Below are 14,441 nucleotides of genomic sequence, written 5' to 3'. Positions count from 1 at the left end.
TCAGACCCTCTGTTTCTCACCGTCTGTTTCTCACCCTCTGTTTCAGCCCCAATGTTTCAGCTCCTTTGTTTCAGACCCTCTGTTTCTCGCCCTCTGTTTCTTACACTCTTTTTCAGCCCCTCTGTTTCTCACTCTCTGTTTCTCGCTCTCTGTTTTACGCCTTCTGTTTCAGCCCCTCTGTTTCAGCCCCTCTGTTTCAGCCCCTCTGTTTCTCCCACTCTGTTTCAGCTCCTCTGTTTCAGCCCTTCTGTTTCAGCCCCTCTGTTTCAGCCCCTCAGTTTCTCGCCCTCAGTTTCAGGCCCTCTGTTTCACCACTCCGTTTCAGCCCCTCTGGTTTTCGCCCTCTGTTTCAGCCACTCTGTTTTAGCCCCTCTGTTTCTCGCCCTCTGTTTCAGCCCCTCTGATTCAGCCACTCTGTTTCAGACGCTCTGTTTCAGCCCCTCTGTTTCAGCCCCTCTGTTTCTCGCCCTCTGTTTCTCACCCTCTGTTTCAGCCCCTCTGTTTCTGCACCTCTGTTTCAGCCCCTCTGTCTCTCGCCCTCTGTTTCAGCCACTCTGTTTCAGCCCCTCTGTTTCAGCCCCACTGTTTCTCGCCCTCTGTTTTAGACCCTCTGTTTCAGCCCCTCTGTTTATCGCCCTCTGTTTCAGCCCCTGTGTTTTTCACCCTCTGTTTCAGCCCCTCTGTTTCAGCCCCTCTGTTTCAGCCCCTCGGTTTCTCGCCCTCTGTTTCAGCCCCTCTGTTTCAGCCCCTCTGTTTCAGCCCCTCTGTGTCTCACCCTCTGTTTCTAGCCCTCTGTTTCAGCCCCTCTGTTTCAGCCCCTCTGTTTCTCGCAATTTGTTTCAGCCCCTCTGTTTCTCGCCCTCTGTTTCAGGCCCTCTGTTTCAGCCCCTCTGTTTCTTGCCCTGTTTCAGCCCCTCTGTTTCAGCCTCTCTGTTTCTCGCCCTCTGTTTCTCGCTCACTATTTTAGCCCCTCTGTTTCTGCCCCTCTGGTTCTCGCCCTCTGTTTCAGCCCCTTTGTTTCAGCCCCTCTGTTTAAGCCCCTCTGTTTCAGCCCCTCTGTCTCTCGCCCTCTGTTTCAGCCCCTCTGTTTAAGCCCCTCTGTATCTCGCCCTCTGTTTCAGACCCTCTGTTTCAGCCCCTCTGTGTCTCGCCCTCTGTTTCTCGCCCTCTGTTTCAGCCCCTCTGTTTCTCGCCCTCTGTTTCAGCCACTCTGTTTCTGCCCCTCTGTTTAAGCCCCCCTGTTTCTCGCCCACTGTTTCAGCCCCTCTGTTTCAGCCCCTCTGTTTCTCGCCCTCTGTTTCTCCCCCTCTGTTTCAGCCACTCTGTTTCTCGCCCTCTGTTTCAGCCCCTCTGTTTCTCGAACTCTGTTTCAGCCACTCTGTTTCAGCCTCTCTGTTTCAGCCCCTCTGTTTCTCGACTTCTGTTTCAGCCGCTCTGTTTCAGCCCCTCTGTTTCAGCTCCTCTGTTTCAGCCCCTCTGTTTCAGCCCCTCGGTTTCTCGCCCTCTGTTTCAGCCCCTCTGTTTCTCCCCCTCTGTTTCAGCCACTCTGTTTCTCGCCCTCTGTTTCAGCCCCTCTGTTTCTCGAACTCTGTTTCAGCCCCTCTGTTTCAGCCTCTCTGTTTCAGCCCCTCTGTTTCTCGACCTCTGTTTCAGCCGCTCTGTTTCAGCCCCTCTGTTTCAGCTCCTCTGTTTCAGCCCCTCTGTTTCAGCCCCTCTGTTTCTCGCCCTCTGTTTCAGCCCCTCTGTTTCAATCCCTCTGGTTCTGCCCCTCTGTTTCTCGCCCTCTGTTTCATCCCCTCTGTTTCAGACCCTCTGTTTCAGACCCTCTGTTTCTCGCCATCTCTTTCTCTCCCTCTGTTTCTCTCCCTCTGTTTCAGCCCCTCTGTTTCAGCCCCTATGCTTCAGCCCCTCTGTTTCTCGCCCTCTGTTTCAGCCCCTCTGTTTCAGCCCCTCTGTGTCTCGCCTTCTGTTGCTCGCCCTCTGTTTCAGCCCCTCTGTTTCAGCCCCTCTGTTTCAGCCCCTCTGTTTCTCGCCCTCTGTTTCTCGCCCTCTGTTCCAGCCCGTCTGTTTCAGCCCCTCTGTTTCTCGCCCTCTGTTTCAGCCCCCCTTTTTCAGCCCCTCTGTGTCTCGCCCTCTGTCTCTCGCACTCTGTTTCAGCCCCTCTGTTTCAGCCCCTCTGTTTCTCGCCCTCTGTTTCAGCCCCTGTGTTTCAGCCCCTCTCTTTCTCGCCCTCTGTTTCAGCCCCTCTGTTTCAGCCCCTATGGTTCTCGCCCTCTGTTTCTTGCCCTCTGTTTCTGCCCCTCTGTTTCAGCCCATCTGTTTCTCGCCCTCTGTTTCAGCCCCTCTGTGTCATCCCCTCTGTTTCTCGCCCTCTGTTTCAGACCCGTTGTTTCAGCCCCTCTGTTTCAGCCCCTCTGTTTCTCGCACTCTGTTTCAGCCCCTCTGTTTCAGCCCTTCTGTTTCAGCCCCTCTGTTTCATCCCCTCAGTTTCTCGCCCTCAGTTTCAGCACCTCTGTTTCACCACTCTGTTTCAGCCCCTCTGGTTTTCGCCCTCTGTTTCAGCACCTCTGTTTTAGCCCCTCTGTTTCTCCTCCTCTGTTTCAGCCCCTCTGATTCAGCCACTCTGTTTCAGACCCTCTGTTTCTCGCCCTCTGTTTCAGCCCCTCTGTTTCAGCCCCTCTGTGTCTCGCCCTCTGTTTCAGCCCATCTGTTTCAGCCCCTCTGTTTCAGCCCCTCTGCCTCTCGCCCTCTGTTTCAGCCCCTCTGTTTCAGCCCCTCTGTTTCTCACCCTCTGTTTCAGCCCCTCTGTTTCTCGCCCTCTGTTTCAGCCCCTCTGTTTTAGCCCCTCTGTTTCAGTCCCTCTGTTTCTCGCCCTCTGTTTCAGCCCCTCTGAATCAGTCCCTCTGTTTCAGCCCCTCTGTTTCAGCCACTCTGTTTCTCGCCCTCTGTTTCAGCCCCTCTGTTTCTCGAACTCTGTTTCAGCCCCTCTGTTTCAGCCTCTCTGTTTCAGCCCCTCTGTTTCTCGACCTCTGTTTCAGCCGCTCTGTTTCAGCCCCTCTGTTTCAGCTCCTCTGTTTCAGCCCCTCTGTTTCAGCCCCTCTGTTTCTCGCCCTCTGTTTCAGCCCCTCTGTTTCAATCCCTCTGGTTCTGCCCCTCTGTTTCTCGCCCTCTGTTTCATCCCCTCTGTTTCAGACCCTCTGTTTCAGACCCTCTGTTTCTCGCCATCTCTTTCTCTCCCTCTGTTTCTCTCCCTCTGTTTCAGCCCCTCTGTTTCAGCCCCTATGCTTCAGCCCCTCTGTTTCTCGCCCTCTGTTTCAGCCCCTCTGTTTCAGCCCCTCTGTGTCTCGCCTTCTGTTGCTCGCCCTCTGTTTCAGCCCCTCTGTTTCAGCCCCTCTGTTTCAGCCCCTCTGTTTCTCGCCCTCTGTTTCTCGCCCTCTGTTTCAGCCCGTCTGTTTCAGCCCCTCTGTTTCTCGCCCTCTGTTTCAGCCCCCCTTTTTCAGCCCCTCTGTGTCTCGCCCTCTGTCTCTCGCACTCTGTTTCAGCCCCTCTGTTTCAGCCCCTCTGTTTCTCGCCCTCTGTTTCAGCCCCTGTGTTTCAGCCCCTCTCTTTCTCGCCCTCTGTTTCAGCCCCTCTGTTTCAGCCCCTATGGTTCTCGCCCTCTGTTTCTTGCCCTCTGTTTCTGCCCCTCTGTTTCAGCCCATCTGTTTCTCGCCCTCTGTTTCAGCCCCTCTGTGTCATCCCCTCTGTTTCTCGCCCTCTGTTTCAGACCCGTTGTTTCAGCCCCTCTGTTTCAGCCCCTCTGTTTCTCGCACTCTGTTTCAGCCCCTCTGTTTCAGCCCTTCTGTTTCAGCCCCTCTGTTTCATCCCCTCAGTTTCTCGCCCTCAGTTTCAGCACCTCTGTTTCACCACTCTGTTTCAGCCCCTCTGGTTTTCGCCCTCTGTTTCAGCACCTCTGTTTTAGCCCCTCTGTTTCTCCTCCTCTGTTTCAGCCCCTCTGATTCAGCCACTCTGTTTCAGACCCTCTGTTTCTCGCCCTCTGTTTCAGCCCCTCTGTTTCAGCCCCTCTGTGTCTCGCCCTCTGTTTCAGCCCATCTGTTTCAGCCCCTCTGTTTCAGCCCCTCTGCCTCTCGCCCTCTGTTTCAGCCCCTCTGTTTCAGCCCCTCTGTTTCTCACCCTCTGTTTCAGCCCCTCTGTTTCTCGCCCTCTGTTTCAGCCCCTCTGTTTTAGCCCCTCTGTTTCAGTCCCTCTGTTTCTCGCCCTCTGTTTCAGCCCCTCTGAATCAGTCCCTCTGTTTCAGCCCCTCTGTTTCAGCCCCTCTGTTTCTCGCCCTCTGTTTCAGCCCCTCTGTTTCAGCCCCTCTGTTTCAGCCTCTCTGTTTCTCGCCCTCTGTTTCTCGCCCTCTGTTTCAGCCCCTCTGTTTCAACCCCTCTGTTACAGCCCCTCTGTTTCAGCCCCTCTGTTTCTCGCCCTCTCTTTCAGCCCCTCTGTTTCTGGCCCTCTGTTTCAGCCCCTCTGTTTCAGACCCTCTGTTTCTCGCCCTCTGTTTCAGCCTCTCTGTTTTTCGCCCTTTGTTTCAGCCCCTCTGTTTCAGCCCCTCTGTTTCAGCCCCTCTGTTTCTCGACCTCTGTTTCAGCCACTCTGTTTCAGCCCCTCTGTTTCAGCCACACTGTTTCTCGCACTCTGTTTCAGACCCTCTGTTTCAGCCCCTCTGTTTCTCGCCCTCTGTTTCAGCCCCTCTATTTATCACCCTCTGTTTCAGCCCCTCTGTTTCAGCCCCTCTGTTTCTGCCCCTCTGATTCAGCCCCTCTGTCTCTCGCCCTCTGTTTCAGCCCCTCTGTTTCAGCCCCTCTGTTTCAGCCCCACTGTTTCTCGCCCTCTGTTTTAGACCCTCTGTTTCAGCCCCTCTGTTTATCGCCCTCTGTTTCAGCCCCTCTGTTTTTCACCCTCTGTTTCTTGCCCTCTGTTTCAGCCCCTCTGTTTCAGCCCATTTGTATCTCGACCTCTGTTTCAGCCCCTCTGTTTCAGCCCTTCGGTTTCTCGCCCTCTGTTTCAGCCCCTCTGTTTCAGCCCCTCTGTGTCTCACCCTCTGTTTCTAGCCCTCTTTTTCAGCCCCTGTGTTTCAGCCCCTCTGTTTCTCGCAATTTGTTTCAGCCCCTCTGTTTCTCGCCCTCTGTTTCAGCCCCTCTGTTTCAGCCCCTCTGTTTCTTGCCCTGTTTCAGCCCCTCTGTTTCAGCCTCTCTGTTTCTCACCCTCTGTTTCTCGCTCTCTGTTTCAGCCCCTCTGTTTCTGCCCCTCTGTTTCTCGCCCTCTGTTTCAGCCCCTCTGTTTCAGCCCCTCTGTTTAAGCCCCTCTGTTTCAGCCCCTCTGTTTCTCGCCCTCTGTTTCAGCCCCTCTGTTTCAGCCCCTCTGTATCTCGCCCTCTGTTTCAGCCCCTCTGTTTCAGCCCCTCTGTGTCTCGCCCTCTGTTTCTCGCCCTCTGTTTCAGCCCCTCTGTTTCTCGCCCTATGTTTCAGCCACTCTGTTTCTGCCCCTCTGTTTCAGTCCCCCTGTTTCTCGCCCACTGTTTCAGCCCCTCTGTTTCAGCCCCTCTGTTTCTCGCCCTCTGTTTCTCCCCCTGTGTTTCAGCCACTCTGTTTCTCGCCCTCTGTTTCAGCCCCTCTGTTTCTCGAACTCTGTTTCAGCCCCTCTGTTTCAGCCTCTCTGTTTCTCGCCCTCTGTTTCAGCCCCTCTGTTTCAACCCCTCTGTGTCTCGCCCTCTGTTTCTCGCCCTCTGTTTCACGCCCTCTGTTTCAGCCCCTCTGTTTCAGCCACTCTGTTTCAGCCCCTCTGTTTCTCGCCCTCTGTTTCAGCCCCTCTGTTTCAACCGCTCTGTTTCTCGCCATCTGTTTCAGCCCCTCTGTTTCTCGCCCTCTGTTTCAGCCACTCTGTTCCAGCCCCTCTGTTTCTCGACCTCTGTTTCAGCCCCTCTGTTTCAGCCCCTCTGTTTCAGATCCGCTGTTTCAGCCCCTCTGTTTCAGCCCCTCTGTTTCTCGCCCTCTGTTTCAGCCCCTCTGTTTCAATCCCTCTGTATCTGCTCCTCTGTTTCTCGCCCTCTGTTTCAGCCCCTCTGTTTCAGCCCCTCTGTTTCTCGCTCTTTGTTTCTTACCCTCTGTTTCAGCCCCAATGTTTCAGCTCCTTTGTTTCAGCCCCTCTGTTTCTCGCCCTCTGTTTCTTACACTCTTTTTCAGCCCCTCTGTTTCTCACTCTCTGTTTCTCGCTCTCTGTTTTACGCCTTCTGTTTCAGCCCCTCTGTTTCAGCCCCTCTGTTTCTCCCACTCTGTTTCAGCTCCTCTGTTTCAGCCCTTCTGTTTCAGCCCCTCTGTTTCAGCCCCTCAGTTTCTCGCCCTCAGTTTCAGACCCTCTGTTTCACCACTCCGTTTCAGCCCCTCTGGTTTTCGCCCTCTGTTTCAGCCACACTGTTTTAGCCCCTCTGTTTCTCGCCCTTTGTTTCAGCCTCTCTGATTCAGCCACTCTGTTTCAGACGCTCTGTTTCAGCCCCTCTGTTTCAGCCCCTCTGTTTCTCGCCCTCTGTTTCTCACTCTCTGTTTCAGCCCCTCTGTTTCTGCACCTCTGTTTCAGCCCCTCTGTCTCTCGCCCTCTGTTTCAGCCACTCTGTTTCAGCCCCTCTGTTTCAGCCCCACTGTTTCTCGCCCTCTGTTTTAGACCCTCTGTTTCAGCCCCTCTGTTTATCGCCCTCTGTTTCAGCCCCTGTGTTTTTCACCCTCTGTTTCAGCCCCTCTGTTTCAGCCCCTCTGTTTCAGCCCCTCGGTTTCTCGCCCTCTGTTTCAGCCCCTCTGTTTCAGCCCCTCTGTTTCAGCCCCTCTGTGTCTCACCCTCTGTTTCTAGCCCTCTGTTTCAGCCCCTCTGTTTCAGCCCCTCTGTTTCTCGCAATTTGTTTCAGCCCCTCTGTTTCTCGCCCTCTGTTTCAGGCCCTCTGTTTCAGCCCATCTGTTTCTTGCCCTGTTTCAGCCCCTCTGTTTCAGCCTCTCTGTTTCTCGCCCTCTGTTTCTCGCTCACTATTTCAGCCCCTCTGTTTCTGCCCCTCTGGTTCTCGCCCTCTGTTTCAGCCCCTCTGTTTCAGCCCCTCTGTTTAAGCCCCTCTGTTTCAGCCCCTCTGTCTCTCGCCCACTGTTTCAGCCCCTCTGTTTCAGCCCCTCTGTATCTCGCCCTCTGTTTCAGCCCCTCTGTTTCAGCCCCTCTGTGTCTCGCCCTCTGTTTCTCGCCCTCTGTTTCAGCCCCTCTGTTTCTCGCCCTCTGTTTCAGCCACTCTGTTTCTGCCCCTCTGTTTAAGCCCCCCTGTTTCTCGCCCACTGTTTCAGCCCCTCTGTTTCAGCCCCTCTGTTTCTCGCCCTCTGTTTCTCCCCCTCTGTTTCAGCCACTCTGTTTCTCGCCCTCTGTTTCAGCCCCTCTGTTTCTCGAACTCTGTTTCAGCCCCTCTGTTTCAGCCTCTCTGTTTCAGCCCCTCTGTTTCTCGACCTCTGTTTCAGCCGCTCTGTTTCAGCCCCTCTGTTTCAGCTCCTCTGTTTCAGCCCCTCTGTTTCAGCCCCTCTGTTTCTCGCCCTCTGTTTCAGCCCCTCTGTTTCAATCCCTCTGGTTCTGCCCCTCTGTTTCTCGCCCTCTGTTTCATCCCCTCTGTTTCAGACCCTCTGTTTCAGACCCTCTGTTTCTCGCCATCTCTTTTTCTCCCTCTGTTTCTCTCCCTCTGTTTCAGCCCCTCTGTTTCAGCCCCTATGCTTCAGCCCCTCTGTTTCTCGCCCTCTGTTTCAGCCCCTCTGTTTCAGCCCCTCTGTGTCTCGCCTTCTGTTGCTCGCCCTCTGTTTCAGCCCCTCTGTTTAAGCCCCTCTGTTTCAGCCCCTCTGTTTCTCGCCCTCTGTTTCTCGCCCTCTGTTTCAGCCCGTCTGTTTCAGCCCCTCTGTTTCTCGCCCTCTGTTTCAGCCCCCCTTTTTCAGCCCCTCTGTGTCTCGCCCTCTGTCTCTCGCTCTCTGTTTCAGCCCCTCTGTTTCAGCCCCTCTGTTTCTCGCCCTCTGTTTCAGCCCCTGTGTTTCAGCCCCTCTCTTTCTCGCCCTCTGTTTCAGCCCCTCTGTTTCAGCCCCTATGGTTCTCGCCCTCTGTTTCTTGCCCTCTGTTTCTGCCCCTCTGTTTCAGCCCATCTGTTTCTCGCCCTCTGTTTCAGCCCCTCTGTGTCATCCCCTCTGTTTCTCGCCCTCTGTTTCAGACCCGTTGTTTCAGCCCCTCTGTTTCAGCCCCTCTGTTTCTCGCACTCTGTTTCAGCCCCTCTGTTTCAGCCCTTCTGTTTCAGCCCCTCTGTTTCATCCCCTCAGTTTCTCGCCCTCAGTTTCAGCACCTCTGTTTCACCACTCTGTTTCAGCCCCTCTGGTTTTCGCCCTCTGTTTCAGCACCTCTGTTTTAGCCCCTCTGTTTCTCCTCCTCTGTTTCAGCCCCTCTGATTCAGCCACTCTGTTTCAGACCCTCTGTTTCTCGCCCTCTGTTTCAGCCCCTCTGTTTCAGCCCCTCTGTGTCTCGCCCTCTGTTTCAGCCCATCTGTTTCAGCCCCTCTGTTTCAGCCCCTCTGCCTCTCGCCCTCTGTTTCAGCCCCTCTGTTTCAGCCCCTCTGTTTTAGCCCCTCTGTTTCAGTCCCTCTGTTTCTCGCCCTCTGTTTCAGCCCCTCTGAATCAGTCCCTCTGTTTCAGCCCCTCTGTTTCAGCCCCTCTGTTTCTCGCCCTCTGTTTCAGCCCCTCTGTTTCAGCCCCTGTGTTTCAGCCCCTCTCTTTCTCGCCCTCTGTTTCAGCCCCTCTGTTTCAGCCCCTATGGTTCTCGCCCTCTGTTTCTTGCCCTCTGTTTCTGCCCCTCTGTTTCAGCCCATCTGTTTCTCGCCCTCTGTTTCAGCCCCTCTGTGTCATCCCCTCTGTTTCTCGCCCTCTGTTTCAGACCCGTTGTTTCAGCCCCTCTGTTTCAGCCCCTCTGTTTCAGCCCTTCTGTTTCAGCCCCTCTGTTTCATCCCCTCAGTTTCTCGCCCTCAGTTTCAGCACCTCTGTTTCACCACTCTGTTTCAGCCCCTCTGGTTTTCGCCCTCTGTTTCAGCACCTCTGTTTTAGCCCCTCTGTTTCTCCTCCTCTGTTTCAGCCCCTCTGATTCAGCCACTCTGTTTCAGACCCTCTGTTTCTCGCCCTCTGTTTCAGCCCCTCTGTTTCAGCCCCTCTGTGTCTCGCCCTCTGTTTCAGCCCATCTGTTTCAGCCCCTCTGTTTCAGCCCCTCTGCCTCTCGCCCTCTGTTTCAGCCCCTCTGTTTCAGCCCCTCTGTTTCTCGCCCTCTGTTTCAGCCCCTCTGTTTCTCGCCCTCTGTTTCAGCCCCTCTGTTTTAGCCCCTCTGTTTCAGTCCCTCTGTTTCTCGCCCTCTGTTTCAGCCCCTCTGAATCAGTCCCTCTGTTTCAGCCCCTCTGTTTCAGCCCCTCTGTTTCTCGCCCTCTGTTTCAGCCCCTCTGTTTCAGCCCCTCTGTTTCAGCCACTCTGTTTCAACCCCTCTGTTACAGCCCCTCTGTTTCAGCCGCTCTGTTTCAGCCCCTCTCTTTCAGCCCCTCTGTTTCTCGCCCTCTGTTTCAGCCACTCTGTTTCAGCCCCTCTGTTTCAGCCCCACTGTTTCTCGCCCTCTGTTTTAGACCCTCTGTTTCAGCCCCTCTGTTTATCGCCCTCTGTTTCAGCCCCTCTGTTTTTCACCCTCTGTTTCTTGCCCTCTGTTTCAGCCCCTCTGTTTCAGCCCATTTGTATCTCGACCTCTGTTTCAGCCCCTCTGTTTCAGCCCTTCGGTTTCTCGCCCTCTGTTTCAGCCCCTCTGTTTCAGCCCCTCTGTTTCTCCCACTCTGTTTCAGCTCCTCTGTTTCAGCCCTTCTATTTCAGCCCCTCTGTTTCAGCCCCTCAGTTTCTCGCCCTCAGTTTCAGGCCCTCTGTTTCACCACTCCGTTTCAGCCCCTCTGGTTTTCGCCCTCTGTTTCAGCCACACTGTTTTACCCCCTCTGTTTCTCGCCCTTTGTTTCAGCCTCTCTGATTCAGCCACTCTGTTTCAGACGCTCTGTTTCAGCCCCTCTGTTTCAGCCCCTCTGTTTCTCGCCCTCTGTTTCTCACTCTCTGTTTCAGCCCCTCTGTTTCTGCACCTCTGTTTCAGCCCCTCTGTCTCTCGCCCTCTGTTTCAGCCACTCTGTTTCAGCCCCTCTGTTTCAGCCCCACTGTTTCTCGCCCTCTGTTTTAGACCCTCTGTTTCAGCCCCTCTGTTTATCGCCCTCTGTTTCAGCCCCTGTGTTTTTCACCCTCTGTTTCAGCCCCTCTGTTTCAGCCCCTCTGTTTCAGCCCCTCGGTTTCTCGCCCTCTGTTTCAGCCCCTCTGTTTCAGCCCCTCTGTTTCAGCCCCTCTGTGTCTCACCCTCTGTTTCTAGCCCTCTGTTTCAGCCCCTCTGTTTCAGCCCCTCTGTTTCTCGCAATTTGTTTCAGCCCCTCTGTTTCTCGCCCTATGTTTCAGCCACTCTGTTTCTGCCCCTCTGTTTCAGTCCCCCTGTTTCTCGCCCACTGTTTCAGCCCCTCTGTTTCAGCCCCTCTGTTTCTCGCCCTCTGTTTCTCCCCCTGTGTTTCAGCCACTCTGTTTCTCGCCCTCTGTTTCAGCCCCTCTGTTTCTCGAACTCTGTTTCAGCCCCTCTGTTTCAGCCTCTCTGTTTCTCGCCCTCTGTTTCAGCCCCTCTGTTTCAACCCCTCTGTGTCTCGCCCTCTGTTTCTCGCCCTCTGTTTCACGCCCTCTGTTTCAGCCCCTCTGTTTCAGCCACTCTGTTTCAGCCCCTCTGTTTCTCGCCCTCTGTTTCAGCCCCTCTGTTTCAACCGCTCTGTTTCTCGCCATCTGTTTCAGCCCCTCTGTTTCTCGCCCTCTGTTTCAGCCACTCTGTTCCAGCCCCTCTGTTTCTCGACCTCTGTTTCAGCCCCTCTGTTTCAGCCCCTCTGTTTCAGATCCGCTGTTTCAGCCCCTCTGTTTCAGCCCCTCTGTTTCTCGCCCTCTGTTTCAGCCCCTCTGTTTCAGCCCTTCTGTTTCAGCCCCTCTGTTTCATCCCCTCAGTTTCTCGCCCTCAGTTTCAGCACCTCTGTTTCACCACTCTGTTTCAGCCCCTCTGGTTTTCGCCCTCTGTTTCAGCACCTCTGTTTTAGCCCCTCTGTTTCTCCTCCTCTGTTTCAGCCCCTCTGATTCAGCCACTCTGTTTCAGACCCTCTGTTTCTCGCCCTCTGTTTCAGCCCCTCTGTTTCAGCCCCTCTGTGTCTCGCCCTCTGTTTCAGCCCATCTGTTTCAGCCCCTCTGTTTCAGCCCCTCTGCCTCTCGCCCTCTGTTTCAGCCCCTCTGTTTCAGCCACTCTGTTTCTCGCCCTCTGTTTCAGCCCCTCTGTTTCTCGCCCTCTGTTTCAGCCCCTCTGTTTTAGCCCCTCTGTTTCAGTCCCTCTGTTTCTCGCCCTCTGTTTCAGCCCCTCTGAATCAGTCCCTCTGTTTCAGCCCCTCTGTTTCAGCCCCTCTGTTTCTCGCCCTCTGTTTCAGCCCCTCTGTTTCAGCCCCTCTGTTTCAGCCTCTCTGTTTCTCGCCCTCTGTTTCTCGCCCTCTGTTTCAGCCCCTCTGTTTCAACCCCTCTGTTACAGCCCCTATGCTTCAGCCCCTCTGTTTCTCGCCCTCTGTTTCAGCCCCTCTGTTTCAGCCCCTCTGTGTCTCACCTTCTGTTGCTCGCCCTCTGTTTCAGCCCCTCTGTTTCAGCCCCTCTGTTTCAGCCCCTCTGTTTCTCGCCCTCTGTTTCTCGCCCTCTGTTTCAGCCCGTCTGTTTCAGCCCCTCTGTTTCTCGCCCTCTGTTTCAGCCCCCCTTTTTCAGCCCCTCTGTGTCTCGCCCTCTGTCTCTCGCACTCTGTTTCAGCCCCTCTGTTTCAGCCCCTCTGTTTCTCGCCCTCTGTTTCAGCCCCTGTGTTTCAGCCCCTCTCTTTCTCGCCCTCTGTTTCAGCCCCTCTGTTTCAGCCCCTATGGTTCTCGCCCTCTGTTTCTTGCCCTCTGTTTCTGCCCCTCTGTTTCAGCCCATCTGTTTCTCGCCCTCTGTTTCAGCCCCTCTGTGTCATCCCCTCTGTTTCTCGCCCTCTGTTTCAGACCCGTTGTTTCAGCCCCTCTGTTTCAGCCCCTCTGTTTCTCGCACTCTGTTTCAGCCCCTCTGTTTCAGCCCTTCTGTTTCAGCCCCTCTGTTTCATCCCCTCAGTTTCTCGCCCTCAGTTTCAGCACCTCTGTTTCACCACTCTGTTTCAGCCCCTCTGGTTTTCGCCCTCTGTTTCAGCACCTCTGTTTTAGCCCCTCTGTTTCTCCTCCTCTGTTTCAGCCCCTCTGATTCAGCCACTCTGTTTCAGACCCTCTGTTTCTCGCCCTCTGTTTCAGCCCCTCTGTTTCAGCCCCTCTGTGTCTCGCCCTCTGTTTCAGCCCATCTGTTTCAGCCCCTCTGTTTCAGCCCCTCTGCCTCTCGCCCTCTGTTTCAGCCCCTCTGTTTCAGCCCCTCTGTTTCTCACCCTCTGTTTCAGCCCCTCTGTTTCTCGCCCTCTGTTTCAGCCCCTCTGTTTTAGCCCCTCTGTTTCAGTCCCTCTGTTTCTCGCCCTCTGTTTCAGCCCCTCTGAATCAGTCCCTCTGTTTCAGCCCCTCTGTTTCAGCCCCTCTGTTTCTCGCCCTCTGTTTCAGCCCCTCTGTTTCAGCCCCTCTGTTTCAGCCTCTCTGTTTCTCGCCCTCTGTTTCTCGCCCTCTGTTTCAGCCCCTCTGTTTCAACCCCTCTGTTACAGCCCCTCTGTTTCAGCCCCTCTGTTTCTCGCCCTCTCTTTCAGCCCCTCTGTTTCTGGCCCTCTGTTTCAGCCCCTCTGTTTCAGACCCTCTGTTTCTCGCCATCTGTTTCAGCCTCTCTGTTTTTCGCCCTTTGTTTCAGCCCCTCTGTTTCAGCCCCTCTGTTTCAGCCCCTCTGTTTCTCGACCTCTGTTTCAGCCACTCTGTTTCAGCCCCTCTGTTTCAGCCACACTGTTTCTCGCACTCTGTTTCAGACCCTCTGTTTCAGCCCCTCTGTTTCTCGCCCTCTGTTTCAGCCCCTCTATTTATCACCCTCTGTTTCAGCCCCTCTGTTTCAGCCCCTCTGTTTCTGCCCCTCTGATTCAGCCCCTCTGTCTCTCGCCCTCTGTTTCAGCCCCTCTGTTTCAGCCCCTCTGTTTCAGCCCCACTGTTTCTCGCCCTCTGTTTTAGACCCTCTGTTTCAGCCCCTCTGTTTATCGCCCTCTGTTTCAGCCCCTCTGTTTTTCACCCTCTGTTTCTTGCCCTCTGTTTCAGCCCCTCTGTTTCAGCCCATTTGTATCTCGACCTCTGTTTCAGCCCCTCTGTTTCAGCCCTTCGGTTTCTCGCCCTCTGTTTCAGCCCCTCTGTTTCAGCCCCTCTGTGTCTCACCCTCTGTTTCTAGCCCTCTTTTTCAGCCCCTGTGTTTCAGCCCCTCTGTTTCTCGCAATTTGTTTCAGCCCCTCTGTTTCTCGCCCTCTGTTTCAGCCCCTCTGTTTCAGCCCCTCTGTTTCTTGCCCTGTTTCAGCCCCTCTGTTTCAGCCTCTCTGTTTCTCACCCTCTGTTTCTCGCTCTCTGTTTCAGCCCCTCTGTTTCTGCCCCTCTGTTTCTCGCCCTCTGTTTCAGCCCCTCTGTTTCAGCCCCTCTGTTTAAGCCCCTCTGTTTCAGCCCCTCTGTTTCTCGCCCTCTGTTTCAGCCCCTCTGTTTCAGCCCCTCTGTATCTCGCCCTCTGTTTCAGCCCCTCTGTTTCAGCCCCTCTGTGTCTCGCCCTCTGTTTCTCGCCCTCTGTTTCAGCCCCTCTGTTTCTCGCCCTATGTTTCAGCCACTCTGTTTCTGCCCCTCTGTTTCAGTCCCCCTGTTTCTCGCCCACTGTTTCAGCCCCTCTGTTTCAGCCCCTCTGTTTCTCGCCCTCTGTTTCTCCCCCTGTGTTTCAGCCACTCTGTTTCTCGCCCTCTGTTTCAGCCCCTCTGTTTCTCGAACTCTGTTTCAGCCCCTCTGTTTCAGCCTCTCTGTTTCTCGCCCTCTGTTTCAGCCCCTCTGTTTCAACCCCTCTGTGTCTCGCCCTCTGTTTCTCGCCCTCTGTTTCACGCCCTCTGTTTCAGCCCCTCTGTTTCAGCCACTCTGTTTCAGCCCCTCTGTTTCTCGCCCTCTGTTTCAGCCCCTCTGTTTCAACCGCTCTGTTTCTCGCCATCTGTTTCAGCCCCTCTGTTTCTCGCCCTCTGTTTCAGCCACTCTGTTCCAGCCCCTCTGTTTCTCGACCTCTGTTTCAGCCCCTCTGTTTCAGCCCCTCTGTTTCAGATCCTCTGTTTCAGCCCCTCTGTTTCAGCCCCTC

The sequence above is a fragment of the Chiloscyllium punctatum genome, chromosome 44 (genome assembly GCF_047496795.1).
Source record: "Chiloscyllium punctatum isolate Juve2018m chromosome 44, sChiPun1.3, whole genome shotgun sequence".
Classification (NCBI taxonomy): Eukaryota; Metazoa; Chordata; class Chondrichthyes; order Orectolobiformes; family Hemiscylliidae; genus Chiloscyllium; species Chiloscyllium punctatum.
Note: the sequence above shows the minus strand (reverse complement) of the source record.